At 33.7% G+C, this 7901-nt stretch overlaps 1 pseudogene; it reads left to right on the forward strand.

The window, feature by feature from the left end:
• Positions 1 to 228: 228 nt before the first annotated feature.
• On the forward strand, positions 229 to 4810 carry LOC146887951 (uncharacterized; annotated as a pseudogene).
• Positions 4811 to 7901: the final 3091 nt, after the last annotated feature.

Consider the following 7901-nt stretch of genomic DNA (forward strand, 5'->3'; position numbering starts at 1 on the left):
TATTATATTTACTGTAAATATCAGTAGCTTCTAGATGGTCTACGGATTGTAACAATATTCTGTTATTTGCTTTATCTTTGCTTCCACGTTGTATATATTATGCCCACATTGGGATAATGAATACAGACTTTTTCATCCTTCTATATTGTCTTTACATCTTTGTCTTTTTCCCTTTTATGGTATCAGAGCTCCCTCCTGGAGCTCTGCTGATATCATTTTTCTGCTACCATGGCCGCTTCTGTTTCTGCACCTGGGTCCCCTCACAGTGATAACGTTTCAAATCCACCACATTTTAGTGACCCTAGCCAAAATCCATCAAGTCCTTTCTACATACACCCGAGTGAGAATCTCTCCTCTGTCTTAGTTTCTCCTGTCCTCTCCGGTGGAAACTACCACTCTTGGTCTCGTTTCTTTCGCTTGGCTCTCACTTTCAAAAACAAAATGGGGTTCCTTATTGGGTCTATTCCTCTTCCAAGTCTTAATGATCCTACCTATCCTCCATGGGAGCATTGCAACATGCCGCTCATATCATGGCTCATCCATTCTGTCTCTCCTTCGATTGCACAAAGCATCATTTATTTAGATTATGTTGTTGATGTCTGGAATGACTTACGAGAACGGTTTTCTCAAAGTGACCTTTTGCGTATTGCAGAGCTCCAGGAGGAAATTTATGCCTTGAAGCAAGGCTCCCTCACTGTCACAGATTTTTTTACTTCTCTTAAGGCATCTTGGGAAGAGCTTGATAATTTTCGACCTCTTCCACCATGTGCTTGTCAAACCCGTGTTTACCATCAAGAGGACTTTATCATTCGGTTTCTCAAGGGCCTTGATGACAGATTCAGTGTCATTCGTTCCCAAATTTTATTAATGGATCCTCTACCTTCCGTTAACAGAGTATTTTCCATGGTCATTCAAAATGAACGCCAACATGCTATTGTTGTTTATCCTCTCGATGCGCCCAATGATTTTGCTAATAATGTTGTTTCCTCTTCTGCAAATGCCACTGATGCATGTTCTTTTCATGGTACACCTCGCAATAATGGAGGTGGTGGACCAAGCAGAGGAGGCGGTGGTGGCCAAACCCCGCAAGCCAAATCTTCAAAAGTGTGTGTTTACTGTAAGAGAACAGGACACACCGTTGACGTTTGTTATAGCAAACACGGATACCCTTCCGGTCATCCACGATATCCGGGTCGACCACGTTTCTATAGTCCCAACAGTGGTTCTTCTTCTGTTAACAACACTGTCACTGATGACCGCCCTTTTGTGCCGCACCACCTTCTTGAGCAACAACATGGATCAAGTCTTCAATTTACTCAGGCCCAATACCAGCATTTGATGTCTCTACTCCAACAAGCCACTATTGGTGTCAATAGTGATGAGCCTCATTCTTCCACTCGTGCTAATCTCATTCAGAAAAGCCCAACTACCTTTTCTGGTCCCAGTGGTAACACGTCTTTTACTTTTTGCAGTGTTACATCACAAACATCTCATATCCTCTCTTCTAACTCATTATATCATTCTTCATCTTGGATTGTGGACTCTGGAGCAACTGATCACATTAGTTGTTCTCTCAAAAATTTTCAAGTTTTTTCCAAAATAAAACCCATTCATATCCATCTCCCCAATGGGTCCACAGTCACTTCACATTATGCTGGAACGGTTCGTTTTGCTCCAAATTTCATAATTTACAATGTGCTTTATGTTCCAGATTTTAACTTTAATCTTTTTTCCATTTCAAAATTTCTTTCCGGTCTCAATTACAAATTAACCTTTTCGGGTCTTTTATGCCAGATACAGGAACTGAGCACAATGAAGATGGTTGATTTGGCTAAGCTTCAACAAGGTCTTTATCATCTAGTCACTCAAGCAAATTCAAGTCTCCCACCTTATGTCCCTTCTGTCAACCACCTTTCCGTCTCTCCCATCAACACAAACAACATATGGCATTTTCGTTTAGGACATTTGTCAAACAAAAAACTCAATGTTTTACATGATCAATATCCTTTTATCTCAAAGCATGTTCATGGACCTTGTGATATTTGCCACTTAGCTAAACAAAAACAATTATCATACTCTGTTAGTACTCATAGAGCCTCAAAAATTTTTGATCTTATTCATATGGATATATGGGGCCCATTCTCTCAAGTTTCTATCCATGGTCACAAATATTTTCTTACCATTGTTGATGATTTCAATCGTTTTACTTGGGTTGTCTTACTAAAAGCAAAATCAGAGGTCCAAAGTAATATTCAAAATTTTATTGCCTTAATTGAAAGACAATTTGATTCTAAGATAAAACTCATTCGTTCTGATAATGGCCCCGAGTTTTCCCTAAAGGACTTTTATGCCTCTAAAGGGATTATTCACCAAACCAGTTGTCCTTACACCCCCTCAACAAAATGCTAGAGTAGAACGCAAACACCAATATATTCTCAATGTTGCCCGAGCTCTTTTGTTTCAATCTGAAATTCCAAATAAATTTTGGTCATATGCTATTAAACATGCTATTTTTCTCATAAATCGTGTTCCCTCACCTGTCATACAGAATAAAACTCCTTTTGAATTACTTCTCAATAACAAACCTGATTTTTCTAGTTTCAAGGTTTTTGGATCCCTTTGTTATGCTTCCACCCATATTCCCCGACAAAAATTGGACCCACGTTCTAGACGTGGTGTTTTTCTTGGTTTTCAAAATGGAACAAAAGGGTACATCATTTTAGATTTAGATTCCAGAGAAATTTTTTTGTCCCGAAATGTCAAATTTCATGAAACCCATCTTCCTTTCAAAAGGCCCAAGCCCAATGATATTGCTTTTAACCCTAACACACAGCTTCCGCCACTGCCACCCATACCTTTTCCCAACAATACTTACACTCATGTGGACCCCATTTTACCCTTTCCCTCTCCCAATACTTCAACACCGAACACCTCACCTTCTTCCATTGCTTCAACACCCAACACGTCCCCTTCCTTGCCTTCACCTAACCCATCACTATCAACCACCCATCTCAACTCACCATCGTCCTCACCACCCACATCTAATTCGCCTACGACCACCACACAACCCACTTTCAATCCACGTCGTTCAACTCGCATCTCTCAGCCATCAACTCGGCTTCGTGACTTTATTTGTAGTACCTTTACAGCTTCGTCAGACCAACCATCCTTAAAGTGTGAATATCCTCTTCAAAAGGTATTTTCTTACTCTCAGCTTTCCCCTTCTGATCACAAATTTGTCATGTCTCTTTTCTCTGAAATTGAACCTTCTACATACAAAGAGGCGATTCACAACCCTTGTTGGATTGAGGCAATGAATGCTGAGATTGATGCTCTGAATCTAAATCAGACCTGGGATATTGTTGTGTCTCCTCCTAATGTTAAACCCATAGGATGTAAATGGGTCTACAAGATCAAGCGCAAAGCTGACGGTGGTATCGAGCGCTACAAAGCACGTCTTGTTGCCAAAGGGTTCTCCCAAATTGAGGGGATTAATTACATGGAGACCTTCTCCCCCGTGGTAAAAATGACTACAATTTGTGTTGTTTTGGCCTTAGCATCAGTCAATCGTTGGCACTTGCAGCAATTAGATGTCAGTAACGCATTCTTGCACGGAGATTTGACTGAAGATGTTTATATGACTATTCCTCCTGGTATTCAGGGCTACCCTCGTTCTCATTGTTGCAAACTTCGCAAATCTTTGTATGGGCTAAAGCAAGCTAGTCGTCGTTGGTATGAGAAACTTCATCTTCTTCTTCTATCTTATGGATATCAGCAAGCCCAGGCAGATCATAGCCTCTTTATTAAAAATCACGGAACTAATTTCACGGCCTTGATAATTTATGTTGATGATGTAGTTTTGGCAGGCAATTGTCTACATGAAATAGATACAGTCAAGCAGATTCTAAATTCCAATTTTCACATAAAGGATTTGGGAAATCTTAAATATTTCTTGGGTTTAGAAGTAAATGTTTCAGATACTGGCATTTCAATTTGTCAACAGAAATATTGCTTGGAATTGTTATCAGATTCTGGTATGTTGGCATGCAAACCATCCACCACACCAATGGATTGTTTATTACGCCTTCATAAAGATTCAAGTGCGCCATTGTCCGATCCCCTCTCTTATCGACGTTTAATTGGTAGATTGCTTTATCTTACAAGCACGCGTCCTGACATTACTTTTCCTGTCCAGCAACTGAGCCAATTTATGTCTAATCCTACTCAAACTCACTTCCAGGCTGCCATGCGAGTTCTTAAATATCTTAAAGGCAGCCCCAGCAAAGGCCTTCTGTTTAGGCGTGATTCACCAGTTCATATTGCAGGTTTCAGCGACGCAGATTGGGCAACCTGCATTGATTCTCGTCGGTCTGTTACATGATATTGCATCTTCATTGGCAGTTCTTTGGTTTCTTGGAAAACCAAGAAACAAAACACAGTATCCAGATCTTCTTCTGAAGCTAAATACAGGGCACTTGCTTCCACCACATGTGAATTGCAATGGCTCATTTATTTATTATCTGATTTGGGAATTTCATGTTCAAAGCAACCTGTCCTGTGTTGTGATAATCAAAGCGCCCTCCACATTGCTGCCAATCCTGTTTTTCATGAACGCACAAAGCATCTGGATATTGATTGTCATCTCGTTCGTGAGAAATCTAAGTCAGGTCTCATGCGATTGCTACCCGTTTCATCCTCCAACCAACTTGCTGACATATTTATGAAAGCCCTTCCTCCTCGCTTATTCACTATTAATTTATCCAAGCTGGAGTTGTTTGAAATTCATTCACCTCCAGTTTGTAGGAGGTAAAAGAGAAGAAGCTCAATGCTTTCTTAGCCCAATCCATTTCTTGAATCACCTCAGTATATCCTTAGCATCTTTTTCTGTTATATTTACTGTAAATATCAGTAGCTTCTAGATGGTCTACGGATTGTAACAATATTCTGTTATTTGCTTTATCTTTGCTTCCACGTTGTATATATTTTGCCCACATTGACATAATGAATACAGACTTTTTCATCATTCTATATTTTCTTTACATCTTTGTCTTTTTCCCTTTTAAATAACATGCTAATTTTATGTATGAAAAAAATTAATGAACTTTCACGGAAGAAAAATATAAACTTGAAATTGTTTTAGATAAAAATTGGTAATCCAAAACAGTATTTATTTACATGATAAATAAATTAATTAAGCTTTGTGGAGTTTTGTTTATACACTCACAGTACTTAAAGGTTTCCATTTAAACACAGTAAAGTGACTTGAACCTTAAAGAAAAATAAATTTATAATACCACCGGATTTTGATACGAATATTTTTATAAAATGTATTTGATATTTAAAATGATTAATAGAGAATTTTGTTGTGCTTTTCATTTCGGTATTTTTGTGTATAATGAATTTTTTAATGAAACTTCTTTTTTCATTAATATATTAATTCTTTATTGCTGATTAAAAAAAGTATTGGAACATTTTACTTGTGCACATTTTTTCAATTATAATTTAATTAAGTTTTAAGTATATATTTATGTATTTTAATTACTGTTTTTAATTTTTTATTTCATTTAAAATGTTTATACTTTTTAATTATTTCTTATTTAACATTTTCTAAATAAATTGAATTATTCTCTTAATCATAATTTTGATAGAATATATAGATTATTATTTGAGATGAATAAAATAGTTTTGAGCAAATAATCCATATCCAACTCATGTAACAATGTTATATAAATAAAATTAATATGTAGTAATGTTATATAAATAAAATCGAGTAAAATTGATAATTATGATTAGATTTAAATAATAGATTAAAATGTTATGAATACTTGACTTAATCTGAATTTATATTTTAATATTTATAAATTCATAAATATATTGGAAAGTTAAAATTTTATTTTTGATATGATTTTTTTTTAATTTAATAGTAACCTATATAAAACTGTAGTCCATAACGGTAATCATTATTAAAATCACATATGTTATTCTTTAGGTTAAAAAAATATTATATTTATTTCATTTATTTTAAACAAAAATAATTTTCATATCTTAAAAAGGTTTATTTAATATGAGTTTGTAATTCAAATAGTTTAACCAAATTAGTCCACAACCCGTATCTAACTAGTTCGATAAATCAAATGATCAAGTATAAATTTTAAAATATTAAATTCAAATTATAATGAATTAATTTAGATCTGAATTCGATTTAATCCGAACAATGCCGAAACTTAAAATAAAGTATCACCGCAATATACACAATGATAAAATTTGCATATCATCATATGGTTAAATAGTTAGACATTATTTAAACAATTTTGTCATCAAATGTTTCAAGTTACTAAAGTGTTCAAATATGAAAATAACTAAATAACCTTTTATATACAAAACAATAAAAATTTTAATCTCATAATACATATAGCAAAACACATCCTTTATCCATATCTTACCAGAAATATGATAAGAGTACTTCAAACAAACATATTTTTCTAGATTTCTTAACTACAAAAGTTAAAACTTTGTGTATCCAACTTGGTTTGATAGTTTTATATATAAAATGTTGATTAAATTAACATAATATCGATTTGGTTTCTCTATTTTTATTTATCTCAATTTAGTCTCTATTTTGACGAATTTGATGCAATCAAGTCATTTTCGTTATTGATGTAGTAACAACGTCAAAGAGGTATCACGTAGAGATGACAAATAAACCTGCTCTCGTGGATGTTACCTGAACCCGTCTTCGTTTTGACATATTTTTCACATTGATTAGGTATGGGTATGAGTAGTAGACATGTCAAAGTGAGCCAACCCGGTTCACACGGGTTGATTCACCACGAGCCGGGTTGAAAATGAATGAACCCAACCCGACTCACTTTCTAGTGAGCCAGAAATTTTGTAACCTGGCTCAACCCATCACGGGTTGGTGGGTTAAGTGGGTTGGCTCACCAATCCACCTAAAAAAATTTTTTTTTTTTAGTATTCAAATATTTAAATAAATTTTTAAGTAACCCATGAGATTACAATCATAGTAAACTCAAGAACCAATGTTTTGATCATGCTCACCACCAATATATAAAGAATTATTTCCAAGAAAGTATCCATTAGTCTAAGAAAGCATGGCTAATATTAATGTATCCACATGATGTATAGTCTTTAGTTTGGAGTTTTTGAACAACACAGATGGTGTCATTAATTTAAGAACTATATATGCTTAGTTTTTGTTACAATAACATGCTAATTTTATGTATGAAAAAATTTAATGAACTTTCACTGAAGAAAAATATAAACTTGAAATTGTTTTAGATAAAAATTGGTAATCCAAAACAGTATTTATTTACATGATAAATAAATAAATTAAGCTTCGTGGAGTTTTGTTTATACACTAACAATACTTAAAGGTTTCCATTTAAACATAGTAAAGTGACTTGAACCTTAAAGAAAAATAAATTTATAATACCACCGGATTTTGATACGAATATTTTTATAAAATGTATTTGATATTTAAAATGATTAGTAGAGATTTTTGTTTTGCTTTTTATTTTGGTATTTTTGTGTATACTGACTTTTTTAATGAAATATTTTTTTTCACTGATATATTAATTCTTTATTGTTGATAAAAAAAAGTATTGGAACATTTTACTTGTGCACATTTCTTCAATTATAATTTAATTAAGTTTTAAGTATATATTTATGTATTTTAATTAATGTTTTTAATTTTTATTTCTCAAATATTTAAAATGTTTATACTTTTTTATTAAGTATTTCTTATTTAAATTTTTCTTAATAAATTAAATTATTGTCTTAATCATAATTTTGATAGAATATATAGATTATTATTTGAGATGAATAAAATAGGTTTGAGCAAATAATCCATATCCAACTCATGTAACAATGTTATATAAATA

The sequence above is a fragment of the Vigna unguiculata genome, chromosome 3 (genome assembly GCF_037176805.1).
Source record: "Vigna unguiculata cultivar grain cowpea cultivar isolate G323 ecotype 2 chromosome 3, ASM3717680v1, whole genome shotgun sequence".
NCBI classification, from domain to species: domain Eukaryota; kingdom Viridiplantae; phylum Streptophyta; class Magnoliopsida; order Fabales; family Fabaceae; genus Vigna; species Vigna unguiculata.